This window comes from Falco peregrinus, chromosome 4 (genome assembly GCF_023634155.1).
Source record: "Falco peregrinus isolate bFalPer1 chromosome 4, bFalPer1.pri, whole genome shotgun sequence".
NCBI lineage: Eukaryota > Metazoa > Chordata > Aves > Falconiformes > Falconidae > Falco > Falco peregrinus.
The window spans coordinates 113,357,191-113,372,462 of record NC_073724.1 but is presented as its reverse complement, the minus strand read 5'-3'; positions in this window follow the sequence as shown (position 1 = coordinate 113,372,462).

The following is a 15,272-nucleotide window of genomic DNA, read 5'->3' as shown; positions in this document are numbered from 1 at the left end:
ACTTAGGAGGGGGTCAAAAAAATTGTGCTCAGGCCTGGGCTAAGCAAGTTTAGGAAGTTCTGCCTGGTTCCTGGCTCCTGTGTCCCTGTGCCCTAGAGTTTCTGCAGTCCATCGGCGGCTTTGTTGGGCAACATTCACTCTGACAGTACTTCTGACCTGTCACTTAATCCAAGATGTGGCCAATAAATGCATTGACTTCTACTGGTAGTTTGCTTCTTGACCAGGCCAACTGTTTATCACAGTGGATGGTTTACGTTAGGCTTATCCCTAATATTATACTAATTTTTCCGGCGATGAGATGAGCTGCCAGTCTCGATTAGCCTCCTAAAATATAAATTTTAATTTACCACACTCCACTAGAGAGTGCAGTAGTAGGCTTTCCTGTTGACAATCTTGTCCAAGTGTTCAAAAACAAGGAAAAAAACCACCCTAAGGGGTTTAGATGCAGCAGTGCTGGAAAGCAAACCGTTAAACTTCAAGTTCACATGCCTCCAGACTGGGGTGTGAACCACTGTTTGAGGTGCAGATGCTGTGGGGATCCTGCCCATGCGGATCCTGCTCATGCCCGGTGGTGTCATCTGGATGAACAGCTGCGTGTGAGCCATGGACAGAGACAGGACCTTGTCTCCAGGGCTAGCTGTGTTGCTCACCATAGGTCTAGTTCAAGCATCTTTTAATTTAAATTCACTTCACTGAAATACATTTAAGATTTAGATTTTAAATTTAACATTTAATTTTGAATGTAATTTGGTATTGATTAAATTCACTTTCAAAATTGTTTGGACACTTAAAGAATGTTCTGATAAACTCACACGGAGGATGGGAGATGGAGCTGAGTGTCCCCAAATTACTGACACTGAACTTCATACGCAAAATACACCCATGTACTAACAATGCATGAAAACATCGTGACCACACACACATATATAAACATATATATGTGTGAGTGTGTGTTGAAATAGGGCACACTCCCAGAACTCCATGCCAGTGATCTACACTCCTCCATCCACATGAGCCACTGCCCTCTTTGCACTTGTACATACCACAGTTCATGCCCAAAGCCTTTCTAACACAGCTAATTACCTGCTGTACTGAATATGATGAGCAAGTGCTGATGTACCAGAGGGCAAGGAGATCTGAATGAAGCACCAGAAGATCTGGGAAGTCTAAAGCCAAGCAGGACTGTGGGTGAGCTGTGTGTGCCCCAAGGGATACAGTCGGTAAATCATTTACAGGCAGTGGTGGTGTGATGGAGGTGCTGCAGGGGTAAGAGACAAATTACACCATGGGGTATGATTGACTGTAGTTAAAGGTCACAAACCTTTGTAAATATACGGTAGAAACTGAGTTAATGTGGTGAATGATTTGCAAGGCCTGAGTAGGCATAAGAAGAGGGCTGGGGGTGGCAAGTTTTGGACCAGTATAAAAGTTGATAGTCATGTGTTGGCAGGAGATGAGCAAGCCTGGCAGACCCTCAGTAGCAAAGAGCAAGATGTAAGCCTCCAGTTTCAGAAGGGACTGATACCTATGGAGACCCCAGCTGGGAAGGACTACGGAAGTCTTTATGTCCCAGATTGCCCTGAATAAAATTAAATCATCTCCTTATGGCTCTCTGTGTAGGATGGCCCTGCTAAGGAGGTACATCAGAACCTTCTCCTGAAAGAACCAGAAACTGTGTGAAGTAACACAGCTGAAAAGCGTGAGGGCAATAGAAAAAAAGAACAGCTTGCTTGGGTACAAACTTTCATAGGAGCATTGTGAAAATGCCAGCAAATGAAAGAACTGGCTGAGGCATAATTCACACCGCTGAGAGCAAAATGCAAATAAAATGAGTCAGTTGTGAACATGGCAGTTTGCCAAAGTATGCCACGTGCAGTTTACATGACAGACCCCTTATCAAAGCTGTTTCTGCCCAGAGCCAAGCAGTGGGTGCATTTGTGCTGCTGGAACAGAACAAGTAGACAAATACATGTCAGCTCGCCGATCAGCTGGTCCCAGTTAAGTCAGTGAAGTGGATGCGGGTTTTAGAGTTGAGCACACTTTTGCCTTTGACTGACCAGTAACCAAGTGAGCTTCTGTGGGCGTTGAGCAGTATATTAGCAACACAAATCTGCAATGTGCTGAGCCCTTAGACATAAACCAGGAGAAAATAGTTCCAAATCTACTCTGAAGCAAGACATGCCAGAGGTCTTTATTCTACAAATACCTTTACAAATATTCTTTTAGTTGTCAGAAGGAATAGAAGTGTCTCTTACAAGCTTTGTGATCATTTTAAAGACTTAAAAGTGCTCTTTCCATGCCAGAACTTACATCCAAATATTTTCCATTCTAAAGCAGTGTAAATCGCCTTTCTCATTTCAAAAGTGCCAAGAGAACCAGGACCCAAAGGGTGGCTGGAGCTGAATGCCATCAAGCTGGGAATACAGAAGGAAGAGGCAGACAGGGTGGCAGCTCTGTGCAGCCCCTCTCTGCTTGCAGAGTCCACTTGCATACCCTGAAACCAGGTGAAATTCCAGTCATTCTTGCTTTATTTTGACAAATTCTTTCCTCCTTCCAAGCGGTCAAGCCTGTGCCTGTGTGTGACAAGATAAAGCTGTCCCTTCACTCTTGAGGGGCAACCTCTTCATTTGTTTCAGCAGAAAAGCTTTCTGCACAATCCATCAAACTGAACATTTACAGCATTTAATAAAAGTGTGAGCACTCTAGGACTTGGAGAAATGCACTTCTTGATTCCCTTTGTAGAAGGGCTGGGATAAGGTTGCTGTGTGCCTGCCTGTAGGACAACATTGCTATGCATAGCTAAACTGGCAGCAGAATTTGTTCATTATTCCTCATTCCTGGATTAATGTAAGGAGAAAAGGATCATGAAGAATGCTAACTCAAACACAGGCTTTAATCTTTTTTCAGTTTGCAGTTCCCCACAAGTTTTCAAGACGTGATGCAGGCTGCTGCTGATAGCAGACTTGTTCCCTAGACTTGCTCTTGCGGGCATGGTGGAGCTTACACATTGGAACGCACCAGTCTGTGGCCACCAAAGGAAAGGGGCTGCTCAGAAAGGAGAAGCTCCTCTTGACTATGCAGCTATTGCACTTTGAATTTTTGAGCATGCTCCCTGTCAGCAGGATGGAAAGAAGATTGACTTGGCCATAGGGAAAAGGTCCTGTGTTCATCACCAGGAAATTCAGTTTCCAGGATGTAAGTGGAAGATTTTTGCCACTGTCAGAGCTGCAGGCTTGTCTTTGGCCGGAGTCACAGACCCACAGAATGGTTCAGGTTGGAAGGGGCCTCTGGAGGTCATCTCATCCAGCCTCCCTGCTCAAGCAGTGCCACCTCAAGCTGACTGCCCAGGACCATGTTCAGCTGGGTTTTGAATATCTCCAAGGATAAGGAGTGCAAGCACCTGCAGGCAAGCTGTGCCAGTGCTTGCTCGCCCTCACAGGAAAAACAAGCGTTTCCTGATGTTCAGGCAGCACCTCCCGTGTTTCAGCTTGTGCCCATGGCCTCTGGTCCTGGCCCTGGGCGCCACTGGAAAGAGCCTGGCTCCATCTTCTCTGCACTCTCCCTTCAGGTATTTATAGACATTGATGAGATCCCCCATGAGCCTGTTCTCCTGCAGGCTGAAAGGTCCCAGCTCTCTCAATCTTTCCTTATAGGAGAGATGCTCCAGTTTCTTGCATCATCTTCATGGCGCTTCACTGGACTCTCTTCCACTGCAGGTGGGACATACTGGAGAGGGTCCAGTGCTGGTTGGTGGCATGGAGCTGCCATGGCTCCACTGCTGGATGGTGAGTGCAGACTCAGAGGGGTTGTTTTCTCCAGACCAGTGTTCCCAGGAGGAGGAAAAAAACCCCAACCTAACCCACACTCCTTTCCCTCTCACTGCAACTGCCTGGATGATGAGTGATGGTGGGTTAGTAGGCAGTGTGGTCTGTCAAGCCCACATGCTGGTTTCTCACGTTTCAGTCGTTCTTTTCACCTTTCTGCCAAGTAAAAATAACACATTTCCAAAGGACTTTGAGTCTGGTGATGTGAGAAGAACCACCTGCTAAAAAACACCAGGGAATTTTTCCTGTTAATTTGTCAAAAGCACAATTTTTATCTATCTTTGTGGAAAAAGGACCCCTGGAGTCATTGAACCAACCCCTTGCCAAGGGGCTTAACATGTCAAAACTTGCAGGAGCAGTCAGGAAGGTGTGGTGTTTTATTAATGAGTGTTTGTGGCAGCCTGGTGAGAGCTTTGCTGAGGCCGGAGATGTTTTCCACCTCTTGCTCAAAGGCAGTGACATTGTGGGTTCTAGAGAACTAAAGCTTTCCCTGGCTTTGAGATGTATTTGGTGGAAACATCCATCCCAGATTAGGTAGACTGGTGTTATTTAGCCATGTAGGGTACAGCAGCTGGACAATCCAGGCTGGAAAACTTTTCTTTTGGCTTTTGATGCCTTGGGACACCTCTCTCCACCCGTGGGTAGGTGGCCCAGCAGGCAGAAATCCTAGGTGTGCCCAGCAGGATCTTGTGGGAGTGTGGACAGAGCGCTACAGCTACAGCAGGAATACCCTCGGTCCCCTGGAGATCCCCTCTGAGGGGGACTGAGCAGCCCACTCACACCCCGCACCAGCAGAGTCTAACCCACAGCCTTCTCTAAACAGAGAACTGGACCAACGTCCTGCTCCCCAAAGGAGGTTGGAGCCTCCTCCTTAATTTAGTGGCAGGAGCAAGACTATCCTGCTTGTTCTTGACAGAAGTAGTGGAGAATGGAAAAGTGGTTGAGGTCCATGTAGGGTCTCTAGAACATCCAAAGTCTCATCCTGAGTCTGAGAAGCACTTAGCTGGTCCTCAAGACCTAAACCCCAGTTTTTAGGGCTCACTTAGAAAAGGCTTTCTGTTTCAAAACAGACGGCAATTAAGAGCCCAACTCTGAAATTGGTGGGACATCAGTGGGGTTTCAGGTCTCAGCCAGTCCTTTGTGGTGGGGTCATGACATCCCTACATGCTGGCAGACTTCAGGCAGTGTTTCTCAGCCAAGCAGCCATAGTTCCCCATAGTACAAATGCAAGTGGGTCCCTGTGCTTGCGATGTTCCACTAGAGCTTTTGCAGTTAGGAGTTTTCCTGGTTTTTTAAGAGATTATGGCAATTCTACACAAGGTTATTATTAGGAGAACATTCATACTAAAAATATAAATATATATGTGTATACATATGTACCCTGTACTTGCTACTTACCAGCTTACTGCATCTGTCCTCAGAAACAGAGGTTTCCGTGTGCAACTATTTCTCATGCTAGATCAAGATCTGACCTATACCATCTTAATCACATAATCACTATGCTAAATAACAGATACGCTAAAAATAGCGCATACAAAAACTACAGGTGCCAGATGCTGGACGTTTGGAACATTCTGCTTATTTACACAAATAAAAATATTTCATTGTTTCACCCAATGCATGCTTTCTTTTCTTTTTTTATCAACCCCAGAATCTGTTATGAAAGTTTCATGAGTATTTGCTAATGACACACAAACAGTTGTTTGAATAAACAAAGTGATTTTCCTTCATCCCTGCCTGTCCCGTTGACTTTGCCTGGAAATGCCGATGAGGAACTTCTGTTTGCAAAACTAGTCACAGAAAGATAGCGGTGTGAATTCTGTCCTGCAGTGTTTGCACAAGCACTGGCAGCAGAACTAACACAAATACTCATGGGAATTTGTTTCTGCAAGGTTAACGTCAGAAATGATTTATTGAAGCCTTCCTCCTGCTCACCAGTCTGGCATCCATCAAGCAAGTAAACAACACCCCCATGATTTCAGAGTGCTCTGAGGCTGGTCACTGAGCAAACACTCCAGACCAGAGTCAATATTTTGGGAGTAATCAATCAAATGCTATGTATTCCCACAAAAATCAGGTTGAAATACTTTGGATCGAGTCAAAATTAATCTTTTTGAAGATAAATCCATTTTTTTCCATGTTGATACATTACAGTTGTTCAGTGAAGTATAACTAAAGTCATACTCCCATTATGCAGAAGAACTTAAAAGACGCAGCTTTTTAGTGAAATGACAGAAATTAATATTTCTGTCCTCGTGTGCTCCCATTTCAAGAAGAAATAGGATTTGCATGGTTTAGCCACACACGCGGGCCGTGGAACTGCGCCTTCCAATCCTTTCTCCATTACTCCTTGTTCCTGAGAGTTTGGTACATATTTAAAAGGTTGTCTTTCTTTCTAATCTCTATTTTCTTTGTGAAATGCACACCAAAATGAATTCTTCCTTTTCCATCATAAGTGATAACTATAGAAATTTGGATTCACAGTGCCCTGCTGAATAGCAGGTGAAGCTCCCAGGATCAAGCCCAGCCCTCAGGGAATTTAATTTATACAGCGACCTGAGTGGACCCATTCTCATGGTTACTTACGGCTGAGTCAGTGGTTATTGAACTCAGCCAAGATGGATAGCAATTATTCTTTTCTGTTTATTTGCCAGACAAATGGCTATTGTCTTCGTGGATATAACATATTACATTCTAGTCACAGCCAAAACCACTTTCCCTCACCTTCAGCGGGTGTTAGGTGATTTAAAGTATCAAACAGGAATCTGAGATAGTGGCTTGAAGCTGGCAAGTATCTCCAAGCCGATACCAGATTGAGCTGAAATGTTAGCTTGGCCCTGTTCAAATGCCAGCTTGAAGTGTTTCTGTTAATGTGAGGGCATGATTAGAGCATATTAAGCCATAAATTAAAAAAGGCTAAAGGCTGTTAGGTTTACAGCTGGACTTAATGATCTTAAGGGTCTTTTCCAACCTAAAGGATTCTATGATTCTATGATCAGCTGTGGGCAGACATGCACTTTGCTGCATTTATGGAAAAATCTTTCGCTCTGTTTTTGTCTCTGCTGGCAGCTGCTGACCCTTCAGCTCTGCCAAGAGCTGGGTGCTGCCTCGTCTGCTCTGGGCAGCGGTGCCCAGGTTAGTGTAAACACTCTGCGCCACTGAAGTGTGGTGTGCCACAGCCCCCTGGGAGTGCTGAGCAGTCACGGCTGGCCCGGGGACAGACACCTGCCTGTGCTCAGGTGCACCTTGGAGCTCTTGTTCCACGTTCTTCGAGTTTGTATCCCTCTGGTGTCTTCCTTCCTCCTTCCTCTGCTTTATGGGGCTCAAGTCCTGGGTTTTTTCCAACCTCTGTTATTAGAGAGGTTTTTGGTTTTTCTTCTGCATCCAGGGGAATCAGCACATCAGCACAAGAACATGATACGAGTCAGGAGACCCTGGGTTCGGTGGTCACATCTGTGCTCCTCCAAAGCCTGCCCCAAGAGCCCTGGCTGGCCAGGAAAGGCAGCCTTGTATCCCAGCTGCTCCATGCCATTCCTACCACCACACAGCCCAGCAGTTCCATCTCCTTCAGCAGTCGGGACGTGGCAGCCCTGCATCTACCTGCTTTAGTGCTTCCTAGAAATTAAGAACATGGGGTGGTTTTCAGAAAGGGATGCACCCTGAGGTCCGTAAACACTGGCCGCCTACTCTCGGGTTCAGCAATCATTTCCTCTGTAACGGGAGGTAGATTATTTAATCTGAGCTTTGTCTTCATTAAGAATGTGGTTCTGAGATAGGAATTTCTAAAGGCCATCTATGTGCATGTCTGTGTTAGCTAAAAAAAAATAACACGTCAAATTTGTGTGTATATTTGTAGAAGAGCTATAGAAGTTAGATGGAGAAAGGGCTTTGCAGTCTTTTTTTTTTAATAAGGCAGACTCTCCCCCTCTCCTTGTGGAAGAAATCTCTTTCCTTCCTTAAATGAGTGGTGATGAGCCAACAAGTGCAGCGGGGAATGGGATGTGAAGTGCCAGGGTGGGTTTTTTTTAGATTTTTTTAAAATTCACATGGAGATTTTTCTCCTGCTCGCCCCACTCTTTGTGTCTCTTTAGGCTAACAGATCCTCAAACCTCTTGGTCTTTCGTCTGTCACTAGGAGGTTAGCTGGGTTCTTCTGGGGCTGTAGGGAAAGGCTTTCAAAGCTGAGCATTCAACAACTTGTGCCTCTTCTGCTTCAGTTGCTTTAGCAGAGCTGGGGAGGTGTCGTGGTGCTGGGCACTCCATGCACACCCACCCATACGCTGCCTTCCTCTGCATGGCCCGGTACCGTAGTAGTATCATAGAATCATTTAGGTTGGGAAACATCCTTAAGGTCATCAAATCCAACCGTTAACATAGCACTGCCAAGCCCACCACTAAACCATGTCCCAAGGTGCCGCATCTATATGTCTTTTAAATACCTCCAGGGGTGGCGGTTCAACTGCTTCCCTGGGCAGCCTGTTCTGATGCTTGATAATCCTTTTGGTGAAGAAATTTTTCCTAATATGCAGTCTAAAATTTCCCTGGTGCAACTTCAGGCTGCTTCCTCTCATTCTATCCCCACTCATGTCCCAACAGCCGTGGCAGCTCTTGGATCCTGCTTTTCCTTAGTCCGCCACAACCAGGCCATCCCCTCTGTGACACAAGACAACAGCTCGGTAGCAGATTTGGGAAGAGAACTGCAAAATCCTGACTCCTGACGGGAGCCCAGGCTGCAGGACGGAGTCGTGGGGCTGCAGAGCACAGCTACTGGAAAGGCCACACAAGTGAGGAGGACTGGGCTGGTGGCCATGTCTCTCAGACTTCACTCTTCACAGCCAAAAAAAGAAAAAGCGCCTGATATCCCGAGGAAAGGGGCAGGAATGGACGCAGCCCTGTGCAGTGTCCTGGTGCATCCTGAAGCTGGCAGGGCTCCAGCAGATGCAGACACTGTTCTTGGGCATTTTGGAGAAGGAGGGACCTCACAAGCTTGCAGAAGGGAAACCCGGATGATCCCAAGGCAAACTGGGGGCTGGCTTTGCTGATGCTGACAAAATGAATTACTGGTGTTTCAGGATGAGACCTGCCCCTTTCCCTACTTCGGTTATAAAACCGTTCTCCAGGGAAGCAGGGATGGCTTCTCACTTCTTTTGGCTCCGCTCAGGCCACAGCTGTAGAAACATGATTGTTTTGTGAGTGGAATGGTATTGTTGTTTGTCATAACTTTCAGACATTGGGGCCTCTGTAGCTGACTTTTGCAGCATTATATGATATTCCCTCCTCCTCTGAGAACTTCTCTTCCCCATTTCCAGGCCTCTCCTGCACCCCCTACCTTTCAAAAAGATGCTAGGGTTTTATTGTGGTTCTCTTGTGCATGACTCTGCAAATGATTTTGTTTTCTGCCTGAGGCTTGCCAGCTTTTTCCCACTGCTGTCAAATAGCAGCAGAAAGAAGAAAAGCTATTATCTCGGGCTGGAGGCTTTCCTTTCTGCTGTGCTTTCCTAGTCTTTTTTCTTTTAAATGTAACTAGTGTGAGGTCAAGGAAGAGATTGTGTTAAGTCTTTCAAATGACCTTTTTGGAGTATGTGTGCTGCTGGCTTTGGCTACCAGCAGCTTCCCTTGCCACAGCAGGGGGCAGATGCCTCTGTGGCCCTTTTGCCATGCTATCAGGTTTTTTTTTTTTTTCCTTCTCTTTGTGAGCAATGCTAGCAACCTGCTGTAGCCGCACCAGCCCCGAGCCCAGGGCTGAGCAAGAAGGAGCGATTTATATCAAGCAGAGGGTGAGCTTGTGTGAGGCACTTGGTACAAACCACTGTGCATGGCCCAGCACTGGTAAATGTGCTGCTGAGCAAAGCCTTCACCACCAGCAGCTATGTGCCCTGCTTTGCCCTCACCTTTCCATATACTGGGTTTGGAGTCTGGAGGGAGGGGGCAGATGGACAATCCTCCTGTTGCTGTGGACCACTGCCTCTGAACACTCATGTAATGGGTTCAACATCAGGAGCCAGGAAGAAAGCCAGGGTGGGGAAACACTGGCACAGGCTGCCCAGAGAGGTGGTAGATGCCCCATCCCTGGGAACATCCAAGGTCAGGCTGGACGGGGCTCTGAGCAGCCTGGTCTCGTTGATGTCTCTGCTCATTGCAGGGCGGGTGGACTAGATGACCTCCAAAGGTCCCTTCCACCCCAAACCCAAACCGTTCCATGAGGCTATGAGGCAGCGCCGGTCTCACCGAAGAGCCCCCAGCCCTCCCCGGAGCGAGGTGGCGTGGGCTGGGGCAGCGCTGGGGAGCCGGCGGCAGCTCCCCGCTTTGCACCCCAGCCCCGCAGCGCCACGGAAAGCAAACGCGCCCCTTGCACCCCGGAAAGCAAACGCGCCCCTTGCACCCCGGAAAGCAAACGCGCCCCTTGCACCCCGCCGGGAAGGGGCCGGCCGGGCGTGCGGAGCGGGGCTGGCGGCGGCGGCGAGGGGCTGGCGCTGGCGAGCGGCCGCCGCTAGATGGCAGCCACTCCTCGCTGCACAGCGAGAGGCACGCACGGCCGGGAGCGCCCCCGGGAAGGCTCGGTGCCTGCCTTGCTGCCCGAGCCCTTGAGTGAGAGCTGCTTCGGAAGAAAATACTTCCCTTTGTCCATTGAAACATTTCATGTTAGGCTGTTTCCCCGCATAATAATGTTTTGAACCTTAATATTGTAGAAGCAGATCGTCAAATGATTTGCATCTATTTTGCAGGAAGGATGTTTTTCCCTTCCTCAGGGTAAGCTCAGGAAATGAGAGAACCAGGCAGGAAACTAGCTAAATGCTGATGGAAATATAAAATTCAGATATTTATCTCACCAGTGTATCGACAAGCCATGGGTAATTAATTTTTTTTTTTAATGTTTTAAACCGATGATTTAAAAATGGACAAAATTAAAGTTGTCTGCCTTCCCTGGGCCCTCTGAAGTGGATCTAATTAATCAGCACTTTTACTTCTGGCAAGGAATCACAGCAACAAAATCAAAAGTTAGAAATAACAGTAAACTTTGCAGTGCGATAATGTTTGTGTTTGGAGTTTAACCTGTTTCCTCTGGTGTTGTACCCAACATCTGGCACACGGGAGGACCCTGCACACCCAAAACCTAGGAAAACAGAACAGCTTCTCAGCGATACCTTAGCATGTGAGTCCTTGTTTGCTGCTGCTACCCTCTAAGCCACCTTTGTGCTCTTACAGCCCCAGGGTGACTGTTGGTAAGCTGTTCCCACAGCATAAAACAAAACATCTGGTTGTTAACAACACAAAGCTGTTACAACAGCTGGAGTCTGCCAGGATGCGCAGGACCTCTAGCCAGAAATTGTTTTGCAGCTGCAGGAAATCCTAGTGATACGAGATCTACCGTACCAGCTCAGCATCAGCTGGGAGCTGCCTGACCTGCACCCATCCTCTTGTCCATTCTTCTTGGTGAGGTGCAGCAGGAGGATGGCACGACACAGCTCCAGCCTGGACCGTGCTCTGCCTCATCACTGTTGTACCAGCATTGGCTTTGCAAGCATGAAGCGACGCTCTAATTTGTACTCAAATTGTGCTAATATTTGGCAGTCTGGATGAGCCATCCCAGGCTGAGGCTGCAAACTCCTGGCATATATTATGAGCCAATTAGCCCAAGCGTGCCCAAAAGGGCACTACGGAGCATCAGCAACACAGCTGCTATGGGGCTGTGCAGTAGGCCTTTCACCTACAGGTGAGCTGCTCAAAGCTGGACTCATCATCCCAGTTGAGGCGTCACACTTACGGAGTTACCAACAGCCCTACTGACGGCTTTGCCATTTTAGCTAAGGCTGGGGAAGCTGGAAGTGGTCAGGTAGTTGCTGCTTGTCTCTTGCCTGTTCCTGCATCCCTGCAGGTAGATGCAGCTCTGGCCTCATGGGGATGTTGGTGTTAAGAGGGCTTGGGGAGCAGCTCCGCAGGATGGTTCTTGTGGGAGCCAGGGCAACGTAAGCCAGACCCCTGCTCCCCTGGCAGTTCATGCAGCTTCGCTGTGCCAGTACAGCTCTTGGTGGGGCTGCTGCATAAACCAGATCACTGACATGATCCAAGTTAAAAATAAACCTCCAGCATAAAACAAAGCAAAAACTCTGATGGTTATTTTTAACTTGGATCTTTTTGCTGCTCTGCTCTGCAGCACAGTGCTGCAAATAGTTGTACTGGCAAAATGAAGGAGGAGCTGAAATGCGGTGCAGTTATGGGAATGAGCGGCTGAGGACGGACAGGGTGTGGTGGAAAGTCCACCACCAAAGCCAGGATATCATGATACCACATTTTTGCATGACTGGAGCTTAGGATGCTCCCGATTTCTGGCAGCAGAACTCTGGTCTCCTTTGCTACAGACTCCTTAACATTTGTTCTCTTTAAAGACAGTTTAAAAAAAACCCCACAAGACAAAACCAAGCAAGCAAGCAAAACCCCCTAAGCCTAAACAGCAAAACAACCACAAAAAAGTCCTCATAAAAGCTATTCTTTTTCGTGTGTTTTGTATACAAAATATATACATTCCTCCATAGGGAAACCTGGGCTGATTTGTCATCCCAGTGGCTCGGGGAGGTTATCCCCCATCCAAAGCCACTCCAGCAATCCACTGCCACTTCACAGCTGATGCTCTGAGATGCCTGATGTGGAGGGTGTGTAAGGGCAAGTGGCCATCAGAGAGACCCAGAGTAGCCAACACCATCTCCATTGCTATGCCTGAGGTTCTCTGGTAGCGCAAACAGCCCCAGTGACAACAGGGAGATCCTGCTCCCCCCCCCAGCAGCTCTTTTATGTTTGTTACATTTAACCGTAGCTATATTAAAGACTCCTAATTATAAGTTTCAGATATCTCATTAATCACCAACCTGAGCAACATTACAGCGAAGAGCTGCCAAAGGCATGAGCAAATCACTGTAATTGCCAGTTTTAGATGCTGCTCTTCAAAACTTGATTAGCTACGGATACATAGGTGATAATTCCTACTGCCTTCCTTATAGCACACCCTCACTATTATCCACTCTAGTCTGATTTAGTTTCTTATTAGAATAACATTATGCTAATTAAGTAATCCCACACACAGAACGCTTCATGATGGAGATGATTAAGCGGCTTCAGATGATGACTACTATCACAAACTGTACTACCAGTGTCAGAGAAACTAGTGAGGCATGTACACAAAAAAAATGAACTCCTCACTGCCACCGCACATCCCAACTGCGAACTGAAATGACAAAAAGGAATTAAAAATCAGCAGGGTATTAAGAAACTTAATTTAAAAAATAAATAATAATTAAAAAAAAGCACGGCAAGAAAATGTACACAATCAATTGGATCTGTTCTCCAAAGGGCTGAAATTACCCCTAGGACTGAACTCATTTCAAGCACGTTACTACAAGCAGAATTTTCCCCTTCCCAATGCTGTTAGTGGTTCCCATCTACTCAACAGGCGGGTGGCGATGCTGCCCTCCTCCACCATACACCCCGGATCTGAACGCTCGGTGCATGGTTGGGTGCACGTATTCCGGAACATGTGAAATAAAAAAGGAGCCTTACAGGAGGCTCTGCTCGCCCCCGGAGCCACATCACAGCAGTGCTACAGCAGGGGATGGCTGCGCTTCTATCTTGCGCTCCTGTTCTCTTTTGGGGACGTGTTTGGACAAGCCCAAAGCTCCAGCTGCATCCCCAGCCAGCGCCCGGGACCCGTGCGCCGTCTTTGAAAGGATTTCTGTCCACCCTGCATGTAAGCCCTGAAGCATGCACGTCCTTCCACTGTTGCCCAGTGATGTTTTGTTCTGTCATTTCTCCCAACTGATATTTAGATCTATACCCTGCTGGATTAACCCGTTCGGAGCATCCCTTCGCCACAGTGTGAGCATTTCAGTCCTTCTTCCTTCAGGGAAAAAAAGCACTTCCAACAATGATGAAGCCAATTTAAGAAACAAAGTCGCCAAAAACGTGAGGGCTGCCGGGAATACTTATCCACAGAGGTTAAAATTTTATTTTGATACAAAAATTAAATAGCAAAGTTGGTTGGGTTTTTTTTTTTTACAGTGATAAATTAGAAATTTACAGTACATACATTGAAGTAGATATATTTTCTGTACACCTCAAAATAATCAGTGTCTATTTCCTTAAAATTCAGAAAAAGGAGCTAACTTGTCTGTTTAACATAAGAGCTAAGCTTGTACCCCCCCCCGGCAGATGCTTCTGAAACCTGCAGTGAGAAGAGCACACACTGGGGGAGGCAGATGGTAACAGGGACCGTGCAAGGAAGGTAACTGCTGTAAAGTTTCTAGTTGTATAACCACAGCAACTGCACTTCCGAGACAGGATTAGTCACACATTTTTTGGCTTTAAATTCATAAAAAAGTTAAAACGACAGAACATACAAGCTGCAGATACCCACTCTTCGCAACTGCTGGGTTTTAGGTTATCTGCTATGACTTCTCACTCATACAACCCCAAAGCAGAGCAAGGTAAATGTACATGGAGGAAGACATTTATGGAACAGTTTCATCGCTGCAACAGCTACTTTTGCTTTGGGTTAGCAGTGTCCCCCCTGCTGCTCGGGAAAGATGTTCCTTCAGGAACAGCAGCTGTTGTCTCTCCCCAGCCCACATCCTCATAGTATTTTGAGTCCATCAGTCTTCAATGGAATATCCCCCCAGGTCCCTCACAGGGCCCCACAGTGCAACCCTCATCCACCTCACTTCCAGTGTCTCAAATCAGCAGGGACATCCCTCTGCCACAGTCCACGAGGTCACAGGCGGAGATACAGGGAACTGATAACAAGGTCTACTTAATATTCACTTCTGTATACGTAACATGATTAAAAATGCTGTTTCTTGAATCAGTCTGGACAAACACAGGTCATATGGGCCAGGGGAGTATCCAAACCATTTCAGAGTGAAGGACACTCCAGTGAATGTGACAGCTTGGCACAGCCCAATACTAGCTTACAAGAAAAGGCTCATACTGCATCCTCACCCCTTGAAAGTCAGCGTGTAGCTGCTGCCTTTACATCCCTCGCCACGCCAGGAGAAAGATCGCACCATGGAGCAGCTCAGCCATCTGAAGATATCCCACTTGCAGAACTCCTTGTCCACAGAGGAATAACCAGATCCAAACACAACACTAATAGTGAGAGACTTGATGGAGGGGCTGAAAAGGTTTGGCTGGTATGCAGCATTGGCCAAGACAATGCTTGTGTGTCTTGAGCAGAATGTGTCAAGTTGTCACTTGTTCTGCTGGAGAGGCAGCCCAACCACAAAGACTGCAATTAGGGTTTGTTTGGGGTTTGCTGTTTTTTGGTATTTTGTTTTGTTTGTGTTTTTTTTAATGTGCTCTATCACATGTTTCAACATTGACATTGAAACAATACACGCTTCTGGGACAGATTAGTGCTCAGATTAGCCAGAGTTGGAATGAATTGTGGTTTGGGAAGCACATG